At 39.2% G+C, this 25,482-nt stretch overlaps 1 long non-coding RNA gene across 1 annotated transcript; it reads right to left on the reverse strand.

Annotated features, from left to right (window-relative positions):
* Window positions 1-934: 934 nt before the first annotated feature.
* LOC147872817 (uncharacterized) lies at window positions 935-24,633 on the reverse strand. The gene is made up of 3 exons (XR_015536916.1): window positions 24,349-24,633; window positions 15,440-15,498; window positions 935-1,162 (listed from the first exon to the last, which is right to left on the reverse strand). It is a non-coding gene; the product is annotated as an uncharacterized LOC147872817 (long non-coding RNA).
* Window positions 24,634-25,482: the final 849 nt, after the last annotated feature.

Below are 25,482 nucleotides of genomic sequence, written 5' to 3' on the forward strand. Positions count from 1 at the left end.
ACTTGCGCCTGAGAGAGAAAATAGCGGGCCCAACAGACGCCTCGCTACTGCATAGATTTACAGTACTACCTGATGTCGACGTAGCAAGATCCAGCTTGGGCGAAAGAATACAGAGCTGTGTTGTCAGGTATTCGTTTGAACTGCAAATATCTAAGCGTGTGATTCCTAGCTCATGGCGGCCAGATTATGTTTAACTGCGGAAAGAATCATCAGTACTCACAAATACTGGTAAAGAGTCTTGCAAACGCGTGACTGATTGGGTCAGTGCTGTTTTCAGGCAGCAAAATACAATCGGAACGTGGGCAAGAAATGTACCGCTTTGCGAATTTCGCTTCGTTTGTGGTACTAACACAGACACCTCTAGAATAATAAGAAGGCTCTGCGGTTTTCCTTTACTGTGGAACACATGCTTAATACGACTGATTTTATAATTCAGAGCAAGTAAGCGAACAATACGCAAATGCGACACCTTGAAATGCAATTAGAATACGAACCAAGTAGAAGGAGGAGCGGGGGGGAAACCCATCTTAGACAATACAAGGACTGGAGTGGCGACAATCCAATCCCAAGCGACAGATTTTGTGTCTTATTATTTCATTCTTATTGTATTATATCCCCCTTAGAGGAGATAAGAAAAAATAAAGTTAGAAGCGTCATATTGCGTAATCTTAAGGCCACAAAATACTTCTTCCTCTAATCTGGCTTTAATCCTGTACAGCACCTTACCTCCCCCCCCCCCCCCACATTTCTCTTCGGCCCTTTTCTAGTGGTTGCGGTCCCCATTGTCCTTCAGCAGCAGAGTCGTTAAAATACATTAATATGCGTGCAAGGACTCCCTCAACAATAGTAATAAGGAAAGCATCTCTGAGCAACAGCGGCGTATGTAACAGCTTCATGCTTTCAAATATTTAAATTAAATTATAAGACAACTAAAAACTGTATTCAGTGTCATTTTATCAGCCACGATTTTTGCATAACTGTACCTATGCTTCCGGTCATTCAATCATATTCGCAAAAAACTAAATTAACTCGTTTGTCGTTGACTTTGAGGTTCCCACAGCGGTGACTAAGAATATGGCTGCCTTCTCGGTTGAAGCGCCATGTAGTCTGGTCATTGCTGCCTCCATCATCAGGTTCCTGAAGATGGACACCGCAAGGACCTCTGAAAAGTTGTTAAATTTCTATCAGACTACATGGCGTCACAATACAGAAGACAGCGACTTCTTCTTTAGAAGGATAAAATCTCTAAGCTGGCCAACAAATTCCTACCTTTTTTAGAAATTCAAAGTACATTACGGACCTCAAAATAGCCCGCCATAGGAGCTTACTCCGTAGCCTTGTATATTATATTTTATGTTCCATTTTAATATTATTCTCTTACCTACGTCTCCTGGTTTCTTTTCTCCGGGTTTACGATTCAAACAATGACATTTCTTACGAATTTCATGCGTCCTACGTGTCCCATTCATGTAATTCTCCCTGATTTATTCACCGCAATCATATTTTATAAAAATGTTGAATAAATTATAAAGCTTCTTGAAACTCACATAAAATTAAAGAAATTATGTTTTTTGTAAGTGTATTATCATGTTAACAAAAAATGTATCTCTGAAAAGAATAAACAGGGCATTAGTGTTTAGAATAAATAAAAACACACAGCAGATAACGACACTGGGTGTAGGGCAAGGGCTTTGTTTAGCAGCTCGTTGTAACAACCCTGAGGGTGGCAGGAAAAGAGGCGAATGTTTGCGACCACGACTTATTCTATGCACGCGCTTTTAATCTCGCTGTGACAAGGTACTTTCGCTTTCATTGACCCTGCTGAGGGCGTTCAGTGCCAGCACTGCTTGGGGTACAGGACTGCAAGTAAACCACAAAGTTATTACGGACAGCGTGTCCGTCCCTGTTGAAATTTAACTGCAGATGTGCGAGCACATGTTCACACATGTAGCAGAAAACACAATGCGTCCGAAAACATAAAAAGGGGGGGAAAAAAATCATTCCTGAACAAAGTGCATAAAATAAGCTATTAATGCGAAGTCATTATGTGTCTCCAGCTGCAAGTGTCATTTCAAAAACTACTAAAAGTCCGGTGTTATGTGTATTTAAAATTGTCGAAAAAATTTAATTGTTACTCCCATCGATATAAACTTTACACGAAGATCAGATCGAAGTTATAAGTTTTTTTTAAAAGTCTTATTGTACAAAATATGTGTACATGACGAAAATACTGATAACATTAAGGTTAAAATTTATTCGAAATATATTTTGGTATTGTCAATATTTATTCGAATAAGGATTAGAAGTTTCTGGCTCTAAAAAGTGTTAATGGCTTTATAACCAACATTTGTATCTGTACCCATCAAGACCCATACATTAACATATTTAATAAATATTTAAAGTGCAACTTATTTTTGCTCCAAATATTAAACCGTATAAAAAATGCCTGCGATTCCTCTTGATTTAAATGTTACTTTGTATGAATGATGATAGGAGAGGAAAGCCGAGAGTCGGACGGATGGAATGGTAGAGAGAGGGTGAGAGAAAGACAGTGGAAAGATAGAGAAGAATTTTGATTGGCTGCTAGAAGACGAAAAGTGACGTTAATAAACTGATACGTACATGAATCATAACAGGAAATGATATTTAAACATATCCGAAATACTTTAAAATCTCATCGTTCAATAATCCGTTTTTACCTTTTGGTTGCCAGAGATATTACGAATTTTATGATATGGAGAAATGTAATTTTCCACGACCTAATTTTGTAACCCCAGCCTCGAAAGACACAACAGAGCTACGACTTACCAAGATTTGGGAGCAGAATTGTCAATCGAGTAGTCTTAAATACAAAACCCATTAAAGTGAGAGGGAAAGAAATAATGACAAGCCTATTTTTGATGCACAAAATATTTAAATTCAGGACGAATTCTGTCTTCTTTTAATGCGCACATAAAATATAGCTGGCTGCCTTGATTTCCGGCTGAACCTGTATTTCTATGCAAAAATAGTTTTTGGTGAATGTTAATATTCCGTAATGTAAGCTATAAAATTTCCACCTCCCCCTTAATTAAAAAACTGCTTTAATATTCGTGGCTCGGAAACAGTTGTTATAGTCAAGTTTCAAGCAACCAGGATTCAAAGACAACTCAAACCCAGTGCAAAGACAAGTTAGACGCAGTATTTAGTGGGCACTTTGAGACGCAGTGAAATCGGCATTAATGGCGTCCCTAACCAGAACAGTCAAAATTACATCTCTTTTTTGGGGGAGGTACTTCATGCAGTGACTTCTTCTGGGGAGTTAAGTTCCCAGCCCTGGAAAAGTTTACCACGCTCAGCAAATGGGCGACAGGAAACAGAAAAGGGATGTCATTCTGAAAGTGGTAGTGGTTCAGAAGGGTTATGGTTTTATGACCTTCAGACATGGCCCACTTTCTTTATGACCAAGTTTATTACAGTTGGAACACTAGTTCTAACACAGTCTTTAATTATTTCTGTATTAGTCGTCGCCAAATTGCACGCGTCAAAGTCACAGAAAAATCGTGCACCTTCGCGGCACGAACAGCTGAGTCCAGGCGAGTGACGACAGCTCAGAACGCGCACCGTAGCAAATGCAGCAACCCTGTACTGGTGACTTAGAACCGAGCAGGATAGTTCGTCCGTGACCTCGAAGCATGCAATTTGATGCTGCTTAAGTGACAAATCAGAAGGACATGTTCTTCCACGAACTTTGTGTAAAATGAACAAAGGACTTCATGTTTATCAGAAACTTCTTATATAAATAAATCTGCTTGAAAAATACTTATTAAAACGCAATTTTCTATAGTGGAGTGGCCATCTTTACAGCATGAATGGTCCATGACTGAACTACACTCACATTATGACCTTGAGCTACAATATGACAAGGCTTTGCCAATCATACAGCAAAAATATTCCAGCGTAACGTAAATTCCTTTAAATCCCTCTCGTAATACGCCAAGGCCCATTAAAACAAAGCACAGAATGCTCCCACGAGATGTGATATCACTGCCATTCCTAGTAAGTGAAATATTTTACAAAACGGATTTAATTTAATATATAATATATATAATCTAATGAGTTCATTGTCCGGCTGAAGGGCCACGCACAACTCAAAAGAAATAAATTCTGTTACGTGTGTAACTTTATTCAACGTTTCACTTTCCCAGACAAAGTATTTTCGTTGTGTCGTCTATTCTTAAATTCCTTTAAAATATATATTTTGTATACACGCCGAACAATACAGAAGCGGTAAGCAGACGTCGAGTGGTGTGAATCAATCGTACAGAGCGAGAAATATTAAACATTTCCTGGAATTAGTTGTCATGGTTCCAGGAACATTAGCTGGAGCCGAGTTAGTTATATCAACTGAGCAGAAAACATTAGTCTCATAGCGTTCTGTAACTTAGATCTCTGCCAAGATCATTTCCCCCCTTTCTAATGCCCAGTTTATTATACACTTTGATTTCTGCATGTAAATCTCATAAGGAAGTATTATTATATTAAGATGTCTGACTTCACGGCGATGATGAAGGCATGAAGGACCTCTGAAACGTTGGTAAACGTCTGCCAGACTACACGGCGTAACAACCCAGAAGACAGCCATCCTCAAACTTACCGCCGTGAAAATATCAAATCCTACATTTTATTATATTGTATATTTATCGTAATTTCAAAATAGTGGCTCGCACTGCTACTTGATTTTTCAAAATGGCTGTTAGATATTCACAGTGACGATTAACATTAATGCATTGAGTTTATGAGTTATTATTAGACCAGCTAACATTGTTTTCAAATTACGTGAAGTTAAAAAAGTAAAGTAAAGTTTGTCCCACTGTACGCCATGTAGGCGTTTGGGGGAGAGAAGGTATAGCTCCTCTCTTCCTTGACCTCGGCACTAGATGGGGGGTGAGTGGTCAGCATCACGCCCCGGCCGGCTTTACCCCCGGGAAAGGACCACGGTACCCATTGTAGAGGAGGCTGGGTGGGCCCCAGAGCCGGTCTGGACGCAGAGGCTAGAGGAAAAATCCTCTGCCCCCGTCGGAGATCGAACCCCGGCCATCCAACCCGTAGCTAGTCACTATACTGACTGAGCTATCCCGGCTCTTATTACGTTAAGTTACATAACTTAAAATCACAGGGCAATTAATTAATAGAGTTGTAGGTGAAAAAGGTACTTGGTTATCTTTGTGTGGGTCCCGGTACAACAACGGGATTTTCCTAGACGTTCTGAGTAAGCCGACGAAATACTTCAATCAGAACTGCTTCTTTCCCGGTTAAACTCTATCGCAGGACCTCCCGAATATGAATAGACTAACAACTAATCAGTGTTTGAATTTTGGTGACGCGGCAAAGTCTCCTGCCATACAACAATCAAGCCAGGGTCAAGTTTTTGACCCCAACTGTAGCCATGATGGATCCTGGTAACCGCACTTTAATATCTCTGGTTGGTGGCGTTTCTAGAGCAACGGGGAACCCAGCAGTGGCTAATTCCATTATAATTGCACCTTCCTCAGATTCAACACGGCTGTTGAGTGTACGCAGCGTAATTGCAAGGATCGCTTTCCATTGAGCGTAACTTCAATTCGGATTCCACGATTCAGTGACAGTTTTTTTGCTCAGAAGAAAATCAATAACGGGCAGATGTTAAACCCAGCCTTTGAGCTGCCAAAGAGTTAATCTGGCTGGACGTGTTAATGAACAAAACTCCACGCGTTACTTACAGGGTATTCCGAAACCAATACATTTCTCTTAAAGTATAAATTCACTTAATAATCTTGTCATAATTTTCAAAAAATGCGTTATTATAAATAAAACTGATTCTTAGGCCCCTTAATCGAACGTAGTGGTGCGGGCGCTTATATATTTACCTTCATATTAAGGAGGTTCTTCATTAAAATCTCTGTCCAGGTACCGGCTACCATGTCTGAGTGAGCATTTTCATGTTTTTTCTCAGTCCCTCCACGCAAATGGCAGAATACGCCATATCCTTTCAAATTCATTAAGTATTCTAACACTGAAATACGTGTCGTAAGTACGATGAAGTACATTTAATTGGTGAAAATAATCTATTAAAACGTTTCGTAACACAGAAAGAAGGAATGAAGATTGTTTCATCGTTGAAAAGTGCATGTCGACTTTTAAAATGTCTACAGTGGAATTTATAAATGCACATAATTCAAAATTTTATAATCAACTTTGTACGTATTGTAATTGCTGGTCTGAGGTAGGAAGATATTTGTGAGTCTGTCCTTGAGAGACAGAACAGTAAGATGTTATCACGGCGTGAAGAGTGTTTTTACGTCAAGTTTCGGAAACATCTCGAGAACTTTGATCCGTATCGTATACGCTGCAGTACCCCATATAATAATACGCAAATTCATGACAATAGATTGTGACCCGTGGAATGCTTAACAGGTGGGACAAGTTAGGGAGAGAAGCAAACCTGGGTCAGTGTAATGCACTATAGATCAAAGTTAGCCTAATCAGCATTGGTTGCGTGCGGATTTGACTCAACTCAAATTTACATGAATTATGGGAGAGGGAACAGGAACACACGATGCGATTTTCAGCTATGGCGCTGCATCATATTAATTAATTACCCAGAGCTCTGCTACGCAAGCTTCCCTTCAAAGGCGGAGCTGGGCCCTCGTTTTTGCCTGTTCAAGAGTTCCCCTTGAAGTGCATTACAACAAAACAGAAACAAGGAAAGTAAGAGACACTGAAGCTTTAAGAAGGAAATCTCGGCATTTGAGAAACTAAAAAAAAAAAAGAAAATTATATGTTATAACGTCGGCATATTATTCTGTGAAGTTGTTCCTGTACATTTTGTACAGCGGAGGTAAAACTCCACGCATTCCACGAATCGACACTGGACAGAGGCGAGTGAATGATGAAATCTACGTCCATCCCCATTCGCCAAGTTATTCATAATTTAAAATGTGTTTCAACCAAATAAATAACCACTCTTATTCTATTCTACTATCGTTCTTTGTCTTTCGGTGTTCCCAAAATCTGGTCACAGATTTTCCCTAGGGAAGAAGTCTGACTGGTCCTGTCTGTAGCCAGTTGAGTAATTCCTTTATAACGCGATATTCACACCGAGCGCTTCGAGAAAAATTAGTGACTGCTGCATGAGAAGGAGTCAACTCCACTGTCGTTCGTACTAACACAAAAGTTTCCTCAGAAACGATTCTGCAACCCTGCTAATTTTCTTACGAAAATCACTCTCATGAAACACTCTTTACTGCAAGTTTGCTTCCGTTCTGCACCCCTTTGTGGTAGCTGGTCTTAAAAAAAAACATGCAGCTTTCAAGGAAGATTGACATGTCAATAATATTCACACATCCCTATGTCCTTATTGGATACATGTATCATTAGTTAATTCTTTTTTGTTTAATTTAAAATAGATGTTTCAAATTTATCCGCTTGTTACACAGAATTGAATGGACATATCGTGAAAGATAAACAGGATAGGACGTGGAAGGAAGAGATCGAGACTGTTTTAAGGCACTAGATTAGACTTTGTTTGACATTTTTTAAGGCCTACGAGTAAAATTTGCTTAGAGGGACTGAATAAAAACAGCGAAAAACTTTAGCTTGTATAGTCGGTCGCCGAGTCGTGATTCAAAGTCGGGTCTTTCGGAGTACAACGCACGACTACTAAACACTACTTAGCATTTTAACCGAGCAGATTTCATGAAAGAGACATAGGTCGTTTATACACTTAGGTTTGACGCTATCTTTGCCTAGCTACCTCTTCCGGCCTCCTCCAGTCCTGCGATCGACGCCAAAGAGTTAGTTACCTTTCGCTTCTACATTTAGGACTTTCTATTTTAGGGCCCCTTTTGAAATGAGACAGCTTTTAGTGGCGGGGGTGGGGTCCCCCTGTTGTCTTTGTTGGACCTGAAATCTCGCGTCCAAAATTTTAATGGCTCATCATCCAGCTTCTGCTTCCCCCCCCCCCCCGAGCCCCTTTATCTTTTCTCCATCCCAATGTTTCACTGTTCTTGCATAATGTTGATAACCTATAAAACGTAAATTTTGCGACCTCGTAATATTATCCCCCATCCAGTCCGCAATGAAAAACAATATGGGGTCGTTAAACCGAGGAGTAAAGACATTTTTTTTTGTTATGTGTTGCCAAAATATAGTCTATAGTTTGGGCTTGTTCAAGCATAATAAGTAATAAACTTTATCACTTCAATACAACATGGCGCCCCATACAATGGCCACCGAATGCAGTTATGGGCCCGTTAAACCGGGATTTGCAGCAACAGGAATACGTAATAATATTGGAAGGTTGCGTCCGAGTGTATGACTCATCACCCAGCAGTTTTTGAACTGTGCAATATCTCACTTTGAAATTGGAAATGGGTTCGATTCGTCGTGCTATTTATGCAGTCCTCTATGTTACGTTTCAATCATAAATCCGATTAGATGCATTTCAGATAGGAGACGAGAGATCTTAAAGTGGCCATCATCAGGAGCCGGGGGGTCCAATTCTGAGGATTTCGACCCCTATCCACAGCCCAAAGTTATAAAATGTACGGGTTTTTTTTATGAATCAAGTAACAAGTTCTCCCCTGAGACCACACAAAGAGTGTATAAGGACGGGTACGTTTGGTTCGTCAGAGTATATATAGCAGGTCTTTTTGGCGACCTGCCGACGCTCGGCGTCGGTTTGTCACAATCGTTGCACGTGGCGTTCTGAGGTTTCTGTTGGCTTCATTTGCATTTTGCGGTCGGTTTAGGCCCCTATTTGCCAGCTTTGTGTCAAATGTCATCACGAGATTAAGTTAGGTTAGGTTAGGTTAAGTTATGTTATGTTATGTTAGGTTAGGTTATGTTAGGTTAGGTTAGGTTAAGTTAGGTTATGTTAGGTTATGTAAGGTTGGTTCAGGTTAGGTTGATGCGCGTCTTTGGTAAAATTTCGTCCTTCAATAGCGTCGCTAACTTTGGCGTCGATTTTCGAGTATTGTTCCGAACGTTGTACCAAAGATGTATGATTCTTTCTGGCGTCTGTTGATGACGTTACTATAGGCGTCGCGACGAATGGCGTCGGTTTTCAACATTAGTGTTCATTGTCATTTTTAAAATTCTGTACTATAAATTTTCCGTTATTTGCGGGCGTCGCGATGTTAGGCGTCGCGACGCCGGGCGTCGATTTTCTAATGTATCTCCGAAAGTTATTCTATCGGTCTGAGTAACTTTCCTGCGTACTTGTGGTGGCGTCGAGATGGCGGGCGTCGCGACGCTCGGCGTCGGTTTCTGGTATGTCTCCAGTTTAATCAGGATATATATTCTAAGTACTTTTGGCATCTCTCGAGGGCATCGTGATGTTCGGCGTCGCGACGCTTCGCGTCGATTCACTATCTTCCAGACCAGTGCTGTTGCAAGATTTCCAGCCATCTTTCTGATGTTGGTATTGCGCCGTGATGAAGGTTTGGTTAGTTTGGGTTAGGTTAGGTTAGGTTGGGTAGGGTTAGATTAGGTTAGGTTAGGTTGCGTTAGGTTACGTTAGGTTAGGTTTGGTTTTGTTAGGTTACGTTAGGTTAGGTTAGGTTGGGTTAGGTTAGGTTAGGTTGAGTTAGGTTAGGTTAGGTTAGGTTAGGTTGAGTTAGGTTAGGTTAGGTTATGTAAGGTTGGTTCAGTTTAGGTTGATGCGCCGTCTTTGGTAAGATTTCGTCCTTCAATAGCGTCGCTAACTTTGGCGTTGATTTTCGAGTATTGTTCCGAACGTTGTACCAAAGATGTATGCTTTTTTCTGGCGTCTGTTGATGACGACACTACAGGCGTCGCGACGAATGGCGTCGGTTTTCAACATTAGTGTTCATTGTCATTTTTGAAATTCTGTACCATAAATTTTCAGTTATTTGCTGGCGTCGCGACGTTAGGCATCGCGACGCCGGGCGTCGATTTTCTAAAGTCTCTCCGAAAGTTATTCTATCGGTCTGAGTAACTTTCCTGCGTACTTGTTGTAGCGTCGAGATGGCGGGCGTCGCGACGCTCGGCGTCGGTTTCTGGTATGTCTCCAATTTAATCAGGATATATATTCGCGGTACATTTGGCGTCTCTCGAGGGCATCGTGATGTTCGGCGTCGTGACGCTTCGCGACGATTCACTATCTTCCTGACCAGTGCTGTTGCTAGATTTCAAGAATTCTTTCTTGTGTTGGTATGGCGCCGTGATGAAGGTTAGGTTAGTTTGGGTTAGGTTAGGTTAGGTTGGGTAGGGTTAGATTAGGTTAGGTTAGGTTTTGTTTTGTTAGGTTACGTTAGGTTAGGTTAGGTTAGGTTGGTTTAGTTTATGTTAGGTTAGGTTATGTTGGGTTAGTTTAGGCTAGGTTAGGTTAGGTTATGTTAGGTTATGTAAGGTTGGTTCAGGTTAGATTGATGCGCGTCTTTGGTAAAATTTCGTCCTTCAATAGCGTCTCTAACTTTGGCGTCGATTTTCGAGTATTGTTCCGAACGTTGTACCAAAGATGTATGATTCTTTCTGGCGTCTGTTGATGATGTCACTATAGGCGTCGCGACGAATGGTGTCGGTTTTCAACATTAGTGTTCATTGTCATTTTTAAAATTCTGTACTATAAATTTTCCGTTATTTGCGGGCGTCGCGATGTTAGGCGTCGCGACGCCGGGCGTCGATTTTCTAATGTCTCTCCGAAAGTTATTCTATCGGTCTGAGTAACTTTCCTGCGTACTTGTGGTGGCGTCGAGATGGCGGCCGTCGCGACGCTCGGTGTCGGTTTCTGGTATGTCTCCAGTTTAATCAGGATATATATTCTAAGTACTTTTGGCGTCTCTCGAGGGCATCGTGATGTTCGGCGTCGCGACGCTTCGCGTCGATTCACTATCTTCCTGACCAGTGCTGTTGCAAGATTTCCAGAAATCTTTCTGACGTTGGTATGGCGCCGTGATGAAGGTTAGGTTAGTTTGATTTAGGTTAGATGAGGTTGGGTGGGGTTAGGTTAGGTTAGGTTAGATTTGGTTCTGTTTGGTTACGTTAGGTTAGGTTCGGTTGGGTTAGGTTATGTTATGTTAGGTTAGGTTGGGTTAGTTTAGGTTAGGTTAGGTTGAGTTAGGTTAGGTTAGGTTAGGTTATGTAAGGTTGGTTCAGGTTAGGTTGATTCGCCGTCTTTAGTAAGATTTCGTCCTTCAATAGCGTCGCTAACTTTGGCGTCGATTTTCGAGTATTGTTCCGAACGTTGTACCAAAAATGTATGGCTCTTTCTGGCGTCTGTTGATGACGACACTATAGGCGTCGCGACGAATGGCGTCGGTTTTCAACATTAGTGTTCATTGTCATTTTTGAAATTCTGTACTATACATTTTCCGTTATTTGCGGGCGTCGCGATGTTAGGCGTCGCGACGCCGGGCGTCGATTTTCTAAAGTCTCTCCGAAAGTTATTCTATCGGTCTGAGTAACTTTCCTGTGTGCTTGTTGTGGCGTCGAGATGGCGGGCGTCGCGACGCTCGGCGTCGGTTTCTGGTATGTATCCAGTTTAATCAGGATATATATTCTAAGTACATTTGGCGTCTCTCGAGGGCATCGTGATGTTCGGCGTCGCGACGCTTCGCGTCGATTCACTATCTTCCTGACCAGTGATGTTGCAAGATTTCCAGCCATCTTTCTGATGTTGGTATTGCGCCGTGATGAAGGTTTGGTTAGTTTGGGTTAGGTTAGGTTAGGTTGGGTATGGTTAGGTTAGGTTTCGTTATGTTACGTTAGGTTAGGTTTGGTTTTGTTAGGTTAGGTTAATCTACGCTACATTTTGCTTCTTGTTGCTGCGTCGCGAAGCTTTGCGTCGGTTTTCCAACATTGTGCCTTACGCATTTCCGACGTTCTTCCTGGTAAGATTTTGAATTCTGAATCGCCGCCGCTCGACGTCGGTTTTTAACGCCGTGACGGATTCCGTCCTTAGCCTAGTATGGAGTTTAATTTCGGTGTCGGGAAATTGGTGTCTCGACGCTGCTCGTCGGTTTGCTGACATCTTACACTATCGCTTCCAGAATATTTCTTGGCTTGGTTTTTGGTCTGAGTTGACGTCTGTTTTCCATCGTCGTTTCTTGTGGCATTCCCCGGCTCATCACGTGTCGAGGTCGAAACACATCATTGAGCCTCTCGTCGCGGGTTCGTATTTGTCACGTATGTGTTCCCGAGGGTCAGGTGCCGTTGAATATTATAGAAAAAAATTATCCCTAAATCCAAAATCTTTACCGGGACTCTAAATCAGGATAGTTTTCGGGTTTGTGACCTGAGTTCCTATAATATTTTCTCTGAAACGAACAAATTTTTCCTTGCCGCCATTCTTCTATCACGCTTAGTTCCCGAGCTACGGGAAATGCCCTCAATGGGAAACAAACTCAGTTATATTTTCCGCGGTTTTTAATATCACATGATCTCTTCCTGGTCTCAAGAAAAAAAAGCCGCCTAGTTTGGTGCAAATCGCACAATTTCAGCTTAGGTAAGTTTATGTAAGTTCCTGCTTTAAATGGATAATTATTCATTTATTTTTCGTACCATACGTAGGAATTTTAATAACACACATACGTTCTAGTTATAATCACACAAAACAGCAGCTCTTTCTGATGTTCACCCATCTAATGAAAATTTGCTACTAATGATATTATAAAAAGAATTTATGTAAAAGCTGCGGAATTTTTAAGAACACGTCGCTTATAAATTATTTGCATTTCTTCCCCGTGCTGTAGAATACAACAACGCAAAAAAAATCCTTTATCAAAACATTTATTGGCGACTGCGTAATAATGAAATAAAGTGTAAAGGAATAATTACTTTTATTTTCAAAAACGGAGAATCCTTTCGCTAGAAAATATGTCAAGTACCGTACACGCAATGTCTGGAAGAGGCATTCTGTCTAAAAGTGTTTTCGATACTGGCTCTGAAATGGTTTTATTGCGATGCGAAAGACTGGGGTGGGGCTATGTGCAGAGATCATCGAGAGGCTAAGCTTAATGAAGGCAGAGATGCTTCGAGACTTCAAACAGGCGGAAAATCTCCTTTAATTGAGCCATTCTCTGATCTTCTGTTCCGTTCAAAAGAATTTCATGAATAATGAAACCTCCCCAGTTCGTTCACACTGGATCAAGATTGTCATGAAGCTTGTGTGATCGTTAATCAATATCAGGCTCACAGAAGTGCTACTTTCCGACTTATTTTGAATAAACTGGATATTATGTAGTAGAGATATATCATTCACGTTAATAGTTAATATTTTAAAATCTTTATAAGAACAATGAAATCATCAAGTGTGAGATGGGCGATGCACGTAAGTCGCATTGGGGAGAAAAGTTAATATTCTGTCTTTTACTTGTCGCATCTGCACGTTATCTCAGGTAATTGTAAAAAAAACCCGCATAATCCTACGGAATTTGCTAGGAACACGATGTCTGATTTTTACTGTAGCCCTGCCTATCAAAATTAATGCATATGAATTTTACTTTCGTGTTAGTCACGTAAACCCCCACGTTTAGTAGATTTCTACCACCATCATCATTATCATCTATAACACCCAATGTCCGTCACGCTTGACTGTACGAGTCTGATGCGGAAAACATTTAAAATAAGTTCTGACGATGGCGACTCTGGTAGCTGGTAATACAAACGAGGTTAAGGTGGCGCCTATGGTAGGGTCTGGCGGAGTCTCAATTTTGTAGGAACATAAATGAGAGATCGGAGACGCAGCTGAGACTTGTCAGCTTTACTCTCTGGCCGCATTACCCCGTATAAGGACCCTGCGGCAGCTCTGTACATGGGATACAAATCTGGGAGTGCCTCCAGAGTCGTCCTAAACGTGGCGAAAATGCCCCTACCGTAAATCGAACAGCAGTCGTCCAGACCACAGCCCAGTCATTGTACTGACTGCAGTGCATTTATTTCTGTGATCAAAACATATGAAAAAACGCGTGAAATGTGTTTGGTACTATTTATTTACAGTAGGATAGTCATTAATTGCATTGCTTTAGCGCCACTATTTGACTAAATACAATAATGATTCATCAGGAACTTGGACGAGCGAATCTGTTGCCATAAATTCCCGCTGTGAATTTAGCTACTGAATAACCCACTCAACAGATCGTAGCACTAACTTGTGACTACTGATGCGGATACATGAACACGGACGTACAGAGGCTGTCCATCCACTGTGAACACAGATTGTATCACTTGGAAAATCATAAAAGCGTGGAAGGCATAGCCTGTGTTTCCAAAACTTTTCTATTTCTGGTCCTCTACAACATTCAACCTGAAAAATTGGTTAGCCTGCATACAATATACACAAATTAATAAACTGAGATGAAATTTTTTTTAGCAAAAGACCACTTCAGTTTCATCAGATGTTAAGGTTGGTTTTCTGGGTTATGACGCCGTGTGGTCTTGTATGTGCTCACCGACGTTTCGGAAGAAAGCATAGCTTCCATCTTCAGGGTGCAACAGAGGTTGAATATGTTTTCATATTTTGACAAAATGAAAATGTTCATCAGCCATTTATCTCCAGTGAATACAATGAAGGAAAAATAAATGCGACAGAATAATTCCTCGCCAGTAATAAAATGCTTCCAAGTGTCGAACCCGGGATCCTTATCTTTTGGAGACTGGGGCACAGTAATTTTATCTTTATGTTAAAGTACTGTAATTTAACCGTCTAAGTTTTCCCTTCTTATTTTTTTAACACTATATATATATATATATATATATATATATATATATATATAAAATTACATAGAAACACTAACTGGTAGAGAATAACTAAGTACTCGTAGGTATGAACAAATGAACAACAGAACATGATGACGTCATGGAAGAACTTCAGATGTCTGAGTTCCTTAAAACGACTCAATATGAAGCTAGCAAGAATTAAAAACTATTACTAATCACAGAATTTAGTGATCCATTTCTGAACATAGAAATTTTAGTCCTCACTGCGATGTGTATGAATATGGCAGTCTTCTGAGTTTTAGCTCTGTAGTCTGGTAAAAGTTTACAGTCGTTTCAGAGGTACTTGCTTCTTCCATCATCAGGGCGGTGATCGTCCTGATGTTAGAGGCATAAAGGACCTCTGAAATATTGGTAAACGTCTAACAGACTACACGACGCTGCAACCCAGAAGACTGCCATCTTCATTTCTGTACATAATTTATACTAATACAGATTGTGACTACATTAATAAAGAAACAGATTTTAAAATATTCGATCATTTACCACGTTTGTAATTGCCAGAATATCAACGACTTTTTTTTTGTAAGTATGTGTATGATTTGTCTACGAAATAACTTTTAAGCTCCTTGCCTCAGTGGTACGTTACTTGTGAAACCTACAGTTAAATGCTGATTCCATGAGGCCATCTTGGTGCTGTTTTTGCATTCTACAAAAATGAAAGCATTTGTAAAGTACTTACTCTTCAGTTGACTGGCATTTGCTTCTCCTTTCCCCATGCACAATCTTCAGTCCTATTCCCTAATCCGTAAAGTACAACACATAACTTAGTATATAAATATTAACTAATTAACAGTGAATTTTATGCAGTTCTGCGCCATCTTAGATCATTTCACTACACTAGTGCCTCACGTAACATATGATTGTACGAAAACAATCGAATTGAAGCCGAACTTTCGCGAAGGTTCGAAACAAAAGACGGAAGATAGTAGCGTGCATGCATGCAAGAGTGATAGATTACAGTTTATTCTGCGTGTGTATTTCGTTGGAAATTACCATGTGAAGTTATTGTAAAGTATCATATTGTATTTATTATGGTTTACTGTGAACAGTGAGCGTTAGAAACTCGTAAAATATAAACTGAAGTCAACGCAGTGCAAAGTTAAAGCATCCACAGACACGGAATGAAGATTTCTATGTGCTGTTCAGCCAGGAAGCTCACCTGCATGGCGTCACAGGCGACAAGTTTATGTGAGTATGGAAGACAGTAAAATTGAGCAGGATAAATAGAGAGGATACTGGACTATTTCGCTGTCAGTGTATTTCAATTATGTGTCGTTAAATATTATTTTTGGTTACAAAGACACGGAGTATGTTTAACCTCTTATGTGGTAGTGAATTACCTTTCGTTGTCCCACTATTCTCCACCTTTTCATTTTGCATCTTTTCCGTGCAAGACATTCTTCGCGTTTTGGATATCTTGTTATTTAAGAAAGCGTAAAAGCCACTAAAACCAAACGACAGCCTCAAACATTTGATTTTTAAAAAATGATATGTAATAACTGTTAAAGGAAGCTGGAGGTGTTAGTATCGAAGACTATCACTCATATCTTATCACCTGAAAGTCCTTATTTCCGCTCACGTAATAGCCTTGACTGAATCCTAGAATACAGTGTTACAGTGTTCAACGCAAATGACTGTCAGCCTAACCCATCTTTTATGTTCTCACCTCACCGTGCAATGCAAAACAGCAATGACGCTTGCTGTGAGGAGTATTGCACTGGAGAAAATGGTAGCATTTAGACACTATAATGTATATTTTATAGCCAAGTCCTGATAATATAATAACCTTGTCAAATTCAACAGAAACGACAAGCAGAGCCTATAAAACAAGGTTCCGAGCTTCGTTTATGAGTAATACGACGCGAAGGGATATTATGAACTTTAATAGACGAGTCTATGCTGATGAAGAGGAGGTGGGGAGTTTGTGCCTTATAGCTATACGCGCACAGTACAAAAACGTACGAAGTCGTAAAAACCTATCTGTTAGTAAGGGGGAGGGGGGGAAGGAGAACAGGAATATTATTGTTTGTGTCGTAAATCACAACTTTCAAAAATACATCCCTTACCCTTCTTTTGTGCTACTCTTTGTGTTTGTACAAAGAGGTTCTTGTGTCTTGAAAATAGTACCATTCTCCACCGCAACAGCTTTTTGATATGCAGTCGTTAAAAAGAGAAGGAAGAACTTTCAAAACCAAGGAACCAAAACAACGTTTAAAGGCTACGTTTTAATAACTCCAGGTTTAGTTCGGTTTGGTTTGATTTAAAGGTTTTCTTCATTCGTTTTTATGGTCCATTTCGTTTCCATCTTCCATTCGCTTTATTATTTTTTTATTTATTTTTGCTTCCATACACTTAAGTTTCGTCATTATAGTCATCGTCATCAGTATCATCGACGCATTTGCAGAGTAGTAAAAATAAAATGGGAATTTTTACTGTTAGTTTGTTAATAAAATGGCTGCAATATAGGGTACATCACTTCAAAAGGAAAATCCAGTACAAAAGAACGTACTTTCAGCGTTTTGGGACGTGGAGTGTTGATAGTCTTAAGAACAGAGAGCTTTAAAGGTAGCAGAAATTGGACATTTTATGGCTATTTAAAATGCAACGACAGAAGAGAAGTTCGCTTGGGGAAACCCATCTATTTTAACGGCATAAAGTTACAGTAGGCCCAGTACCAATTCAGAATCGTTTCTTGTCTGTAATTCACATTTGCAACGAGTATGCATGCAACTATTACTTGTCTTCTGATAGGAAATTGTTTATGAACGTGAGGTCCAAGGCCATTGTCACAAAAATTGAATAAATTATAAATAAACAAGGCTAGAAAGGTGTGTTCTTTGGAATACACTGACAACTCTAGAAGTGTTTTTAAGCCACATCAAGAGAAATAATGCCATTGGGGCAAGCAAATGAATAAATAAATACAATATTATCAGATAACAAGGCCGTGATTGTAACACTGGTCCAAGGACACTGTTGCGACAATATTATTATTTTTTTAGTGTTCTGTCTGACGACAGGTCCATATGAACAGGATCCTTCCATCCTTTTCTCGGACTGGGACCTGTTCATATACGTTCTTGGCAGATGATCCAGAAGTGGTTTGCCATTGCCTTCTTCTGTGTGTGAATGGAGTAATTGTTGGGATGCCACGGAGAAACCGGGGAAGCCCCCGGAGGAAAACTCCGTGTTGCCTAGACCACGGCCTTGCCCAACACAAGTTATAAATTCGGGCACAGCCGGGAATCGAACCCGAGCCAGCGTTCTAACCGCTAGACCACCGTGGCGGTTGCGACAATATTATTCAATTTTTATAACAATGTTTGACAGTGTAGAATGTGGTCGAACCTTTTCGGTAATTTTAGAGATGAAACACGCCGATGGGCGGAGGGACACGAACTCTTCAGTATGTTTAAGTTTCCGTCAATGACAGTAATGCCAGAATGCAACTTTACCGCCGTTAATCCATGTTCATAATTAACCCCTTAGACTTAAGGCAGTGTTTCTCAATAAACTTGTAAAATTTGTAAGGTTGAACAACATAACTCAATCTTCGCTTTCCCGTCTTGAAATTTCATTTGTAGAATTCACTAGTGCAAAGTTTCGAGTACAATAATCTCTTTGGATGTGCAGATATCCCTAGAGGTGCAAACATCCAGTCAGTTGAAGCGCCTGTAAACACACACACACCGCCTCTTCAGCGTAAGAACAAACTTAATTAACTTGGTCTACCTTTCAGTAAGATGCTGTGCTTAACACTGCTACTTCTCGCTCACTCGGGGCGTTTGATTTCTGCGTTATGAACCTTGATACAAACTGGGATTTGAATTTAATTTTTGTACTATGACCACTCCGGGCAAATATGTACAGGAGTTGAATGTTAGTGCAGTTGACGGTAGGCACACGCTTTGTTCGAGGTTTTACATTCATCATTAGCCTTCATGTTCATTTAAAATAGGTATAAACTCATTATTATTGGAAATCAAACACGCGAACGGACACAGAATGGAATAAAATAAAAAATTAAGTTCATGGTGAAATTCGAAACAATAAATTATGTAAACGCTTGATATTATCCAGTTCAGAAAATGTTATTATTCTGTATATTTTCGAAAACGACAAAGAATTAATTGTGCCAGTAGTTTATATGGATCTGAAATATAATCTAAGACGTGAGGGAAAATTTAAAAAAAAATACAAGAAATTTCTTGGATAAAGAAGGAAGAAATTAAAAATTTAGATTGTTACACAAGAAGAAGCTTTGTGATCTATAGAGACCCCTTAGTATTATGCAATTTTGATTGACTTAATATTGCGGTTTGGATGGGGGAGATGAGAAATATACTAAGGATTTTGTTATGTTACGCTATATAGTCTTATAGAAGTTTGACGTCATCATCGTACTGATGATGGAATCAGCAAGCACCTCTGTAACGTCAGTAAACTTCTGCCATACTACACGGGCCCAAAATCGTAGAAGTTAGCCATCGTGATACTGAATGACGCTCTATGCACTTTATTTCAGAAAGTGAGTTTTGACTTTCATCCATAAAAAGTTTCAGACGACAAAGTAAAGCCTCTCTTTTTTCAGTTTTCTGCATGTTTAGGTTCATAATATCCAGTTTCAATATCGTTTTCAAGTATGGTAGCTACAGTTTCAATAACCGGCAGCTTTTCTTTCTACGAACCTCATATTTCACCGACCACCATCCAACTCATCTGTTTTTTGAAATGCTCACAAGTAGCCAGCCAGTCGTTTACTTTGAAATACAGTTCCTGCTGCTATGGGAAACGCCTTGAGACAAAAATATGGGGATTTGAAACGGTTTGGGGGTAATGGAACTGAAGAAGACAGACTCCTGTCTGTAGCTTGGATTGATTCATGCATTATTTAACAATATTTCGTGCTCTGAAACTAAGTACAATCGCATTAGCCTAAATACGAGAGGATGACAGTGGAAAAATATGAAGATACATGTCTTATGGTATAGTGCGCCGTGTAGTCTCTTAGAAATCGGCCGATGTTTCGGTGGTGATAATTGCCACCATTATCAGGACGATCGAACCTCTGAAAAATCTGTCAGTTTGTACGAGACTACACGGCGCAAATTGCCAGAAGGCGATCTTCATATTCGCCGCCGTGAGAATCTGAAATCGCATACAGTGAAATGATTGAAAATTATAATGTCGTGCCCTATATTAACTACAAAAGATATTCGACATGGTTTGGCTGAAATTAAGAACGATTATTTTATTAATACGGTAATATAATAAAAATTACCAATAAAATTAGAAGAGTATTTGCTTGGAATCCTAACAACGACAAGTAATAGTTTCTCAAAATTTGTTCCATGACACGTAAAGATTAAATTCGAAAATTTTACATCGTCTATCGGAGAGAAAAAGTGATAAGATCCCTGCTCTGATATTGTACCCAGCAGCCGTCGTGGCGAAGATTAAAGAACAGTTTGATACCTGAAATCAGAATGTTTAAGGCCTGTTAATTTAAGATACAATGGGAGGCAAACCCGATTTCATTACGTCACAGTTAAAAACCAATAACGCCAATTTCTTTTAAATTATTGTATATAATAATCGTCGCTTACTAAATGTTAGCAGAACTAGAGTCAGAAGAGAATTTTTCATCCTTTTAACTTTTACGTGTTTTTGTCGTGTTGTTGTGTACTTAGTTTGTCTCTATACGAAAAGTAAGAATTAATAATCAGAGACTACTTTGTGTTCTTTCCTTCCAATTCTAATGTAGCATGAAACAGGGTATTCTCTACGCTTTACATTTTGAATCAAGAACTGTACATAATACTCAAATATTAGAGTTGGTGCACTATAACGATATTGCAAGAAATGTATGCAGTAAAGACTCTACGTACTTTTACTACGGGAGGAATGCACTTTGTGCATAGTACTACATTCTTATCTTAGATGGCAGGCTGTCGCAAAACCACAACTTCCCTGGTTTCTACATCTAGCGGTAGTTTCAGGAACTGTAATACAATAGTACAATTACGTGCATCTATTTCATCTAAGTACCAATTTTCCTACTGTAGTATTATCTGACCACTTCTATCACCTTTATTTCTCCTACAAGCTATTTTACGTACCTTCCATAACACCTAATAAAATTTCGTCTATTCCATTTCACCTGTTTTAATTACATTGGGCAAAAATATATTCTTGCATGTTACGTTCAGTGTTTCTGTCCTTGCATTTTTCTAAAACTCGTCCTGCCAGGCGTCGTTAGTCAGCTAATCAGGGGCTTACGCTCGCCGCGAGCGTATGTAGTACGCCACTGTTCCATCCTGGAGTATCACTGGACCAAGAGAGCAAGACAGAGGACTTATTATTGTTTACATTTTTCAGTGTTAGCCGGGCTGTTACGGCTGACACGATCAACATGAACGGTCCGAGCCTGAACAGATCTCATCTTATCTGAGCCTTGATTTCACTGATATTTGTATCACATTTCTTCTACCTTCAGATGCTGTCCGCTTTTCGGTTTAAGTTGTCTTTCTTCCTTCCTTCCTCCTTCGTTGCTTAAATAATCAATGTCCGTTGCTTGTAATCTGCTTACAACTCTCTCAGTTTTTTGTACGTTTCTTTTCGTGTGTCAAAATAGGCATAACAGGAAAGTAATATTTTATGTTAACTATTTTTAACATTATCCCTGTAATTTAATACTTAAGTAAGAAACGCTTTTAAATTTATTCAAAGTGTTGTGACATTTTACTTCTTACAACGACTGCATTTTATTTGTGAATTCTAATGACTACGCTTTTATCCCAACCGGTCTTTTAATTTGACTTTTCTAGAATTTTTATGCCCTTTTAAGACATATTTCACTTTATTTTCCTTATTCTCACGTAGAATGATACAGTCTGCATATATTAAAAATCCTCTGTTTGTGACTCTTTTACTGCAGTTGTTATTTTATCCATTGCAATGTGTGTTTAATGATACATTCACCAACCAAAATATTCCACAACGTTCTTTTATCTTCGCTTTCTTCAATTATATTATTATTATAATTTTTGTCGTAAATTATTAGTGTCCTCATGCATCCGTAAAGGCACATACTCATTACAAAATTAACTAAATTAAAAGTAAGATATTATTAATGGCGGAAAGGTAGTTTCTTTTTTTTAATTCCGACTAAAAAACGTTCGTACATACGCACGAATTCCATCCAGCCGCGATTTGATTCTTTAAAGAATAGACTTTCTCTGTTATAGTTTTCATTGCTATCATTATTTAATTTGGAAACTTCACGACATTTTGTGCGCTTCTGAGAGTTCCAAACAAATAAATTAACATTCTGAAGATGGTTGTCTTCTGGGTTGTTGCGCCGTGTAGTCTGAAACGTCGGTAAACTTCTACTGCTCAAAAACCCGAAAGACAGCCATCTTCAGAATCACCGCCATGAAAATCTCAAATCCTACCAATTAACATTTTGCTAAAAGTTTACCGTTTCCAACACGAACTAAACGCAAAGTTACGAACATAATTCCCGATCCGTCAATGCATAAGAGAAGTTCAAGAGAGAAAACGGTAATGCCTGCTTCCCCTTAAATGTTTCCATCTGGACAGAGAAGAGAGCAGGAAATGCAAATTAATAATTGAATAGCTACGTGATTAATTTCTGCGTCTAATGCACGTTAGGCCTACATTTATGTAGCAAATCTGCTTAGACCCTGTAACATAACGTTGTGAACAGTTCACAACTCTTGATTGTAAAAAGCGTTGTTCTGTGAACACCTCAAATGAAAAGGCAACTTGCGAGACGCAGACCTAGCTCAGATGGGAGGATCGTATTAAAATTCATCTTACGGTTGTGGACTGGATTCAAGAGGCTAATGGCAGGTTCTTGTGAAGAAAGTAATGAAACTTCGAAGTCATAGAAGCGTGGGATTTCTTGAACAGCCTGTTAGTACTAATTGAAATTTCAATCAGTACTCTGTTTCACGAGATTATATTGGCAAGCGCGCGATCAGAGGTTCTAAAATGTTTCCTTGTGTTCAGTTCCGGGTTAATTCATAATGGAAGTTTTGCGCAACGAAATTATTGTTGGCAACGATCTCCGATGTGGCACTTCTCTGGAACAACCGTCTATTAGGTGTTGTTAGGGCCAATGTGATTCTTGGTCCTCCAGGAGTTGTGTCCAAAATTTGCATCTGATGTCGTTTTTCCTTGGTGTTTCCTGGTTTTACTTCTTTAATTGTATAGTTCCTCGCGCTTGGCGAAATCCACACCCATGTGACTGACACAGCTCCAAGTCTTCGCGCTTCGCTTGCTTTGTGGGACGCCAGTCTGTATTTTGTTGGTTTCTTGCTGGGCAAGCTTATTTCCAGTAGACACTGGTTACTTGAAACAAACGCTGTCTACAATCTCTTACAACGCAAAAAGGAAGGGGAATTCGGTGTCGAGTCATGTCCAATATCTTTTTATCCCTGGATTTAAAATTAATGAAGACAAAAAATCAAGGCAATTAAACACAGAGGAACACAGATTGCAGGTGTTTGAGAACAGGGTGTTGAGGAGGATATTTGGGGTTAGGAGAGAAGACGATGGGGCGTGGAGAAAACTGCATAATGATGAGCTTAAAAAAATCTGTACTCCTCCCCCAGTATTGTCGAGAAGAATGAGATGGGCTGGGCATGTAGCGCGCATGAATGGGACAAGAGGTGTGCACCGGGTATTGGTCAGGAAGGCTGAGGGGAAGAGACCGCTGGGGAGACCTAGACACAGATAGGAGGATAATCTCTATGGGAGATAGGAGTTGAAGGAGACTGGATTTTGTTGGCCCAGGACAGGGTCCGGTGGAGGGCTTTGGTTAATTCGGTGATGAACCTTCGGGTTCGGTAAGCCATCTAGTTAGTTAGTTTAGTGATAATAAATTACTGCACAGCTTTTTGTATGTAATCACCCCGATTTCATGATTACTTCAAATATTGTTTCCAAAATCGACGATATTTAACGTCGACCAGACAGTGTATGAAATGATATAATATGGCGAGTTTGACTCTAAATATTGCACAGAAAATTACCATATGGGGAGTTTAATTCTACACACTGGTAGTCCAAATATCACAGTTTAATTTTGACTAACCTAATTATCGCAGATTATAAAAAATATTGCACAAGGCCCAATTACGGTACAACTTGAACTACTACCCTGATAAAACCTATAAATCACCCCGTCCATGGCGAACGTGATTTACAGACGAATAAAGAATTATTTACAATATTTACAACAGAGAAATTCTTCAAAAGGTAATACGAACATTATTTAGCGAAATTAATTTCTTTCTGTTGTGAATTAAATAATTAAGCCTTTTTACTAATAACTGTAATATTCACTACTAAACCCCGTGATTATTATAAAGAAATATTATGTTTGTATGTCTGTGGTTTCATTAATTTAAATTAAACTTTTCAATGTAGTTAATTCAGGTAAACTGGCAACCACATTGAACTCACGTGAATAACATTATCTCCAAGTGCCAGCTTCAAACAGTTGATTGTTTCTTAATTTATCTACTGAAAAACTGTTAGGTTAAGTTACTTTGCATTCACCTGGGTTTGGTGGTCTCATAAGAACACACAATTTAGCCCGTCCTTTGGCTCTCTGCTCGTACACAAGTCCTCACACGATTCTATCCTTAACATAAACATCCGCACAAGTACTGGTATTCACTGTTATATCGCGATGTTATTATTATTATTAAACTTGTTTAGAATAAAATCAGTACGCATCTACGTCAGTAAAACTTCATACAGTATACAGTTATACCACACGCAATCGTCGCCCTTGCCAGAGCAAACTGCCTTGCACGGGATCGAACTCAAGAAGAACGGGTTAAATTCTGCCCATTTGGTGGAGCTGCTGCATACTACGCGTCATGGCGACTGCAGTGACGTGTAGTGAACGTTCACAGAGGTGGAGTTAATGTTAATGTCAACAAGAGAAGGAATTTTATACAGGGTGATTAAAAAGTTCGTGTCGAGGAGAAAATAAATATTATATAAGAGAATGTTTAAAGAAAGAGACTAAAGGTAACAGATGAAAGTAATTTATTGAAAAAAATAGTCATAACATAGAGTCATATTTTTGTAACATTTATCCTGTTTGTTATCATGAATGCATTAACACCTTTTTAACTGAGATTATTATTACGATCGTGACGTTGAATCACAAATTCCATGAGTGGCATTAAAATATTCTATCTTGAAGACGCAACGTGTGTAGTCCTAAAGCTTAGTAAATTCAGAAAAAAACAAATATGGCTGGAGAAACAAACAATACACACAGATTCACAATATATTTATCAATATAATACATGGAAATTAATTTGCAACATTAAGAATAAACTTAACATAATTGCTAGATCTCAATAGAGACACGCTCATAACAAAGGTGACACAACCAACATTAAATTCAGCAATTGTAAAACAAATTACATTTTCTCTCATTGTAACTCATTTTTTTATGGAATTTATTGTATAAATAAATAGGTTATGGGTTGGACCACTTTGACAGTTCACTGTTTTAACTACAAAAATAAATGTTTCTATGGCGATAGCAATGTTCACGCAAACGAGTCATGTGCATTTTTCTGATCTCAATATGTGCATAAACGCCTTTTAACAACTTTTTTGTACAGAAAAATCAATTTATAATTAATTGTAATGTTACTGTATTCTAATAAC

Source organism: Zootermopsis nevadensis, unplaced genomic scaffold (assembly GCF_977971745.1).
Source record: "Zootermopsis nevadensis isolate Lab colony 2312 unplaced genomic scaffold, Znev_1.0 Znev_ptg000024l, whole genome shotgun sequence".
In the NCBI taxonomy this organism is placed as follows: Eukaryota; Metazoa; Arthropoda; class Insecta; order Blattodea; family Termopsidae; genus Zootermopsis; species Zootermopsis nevadensis.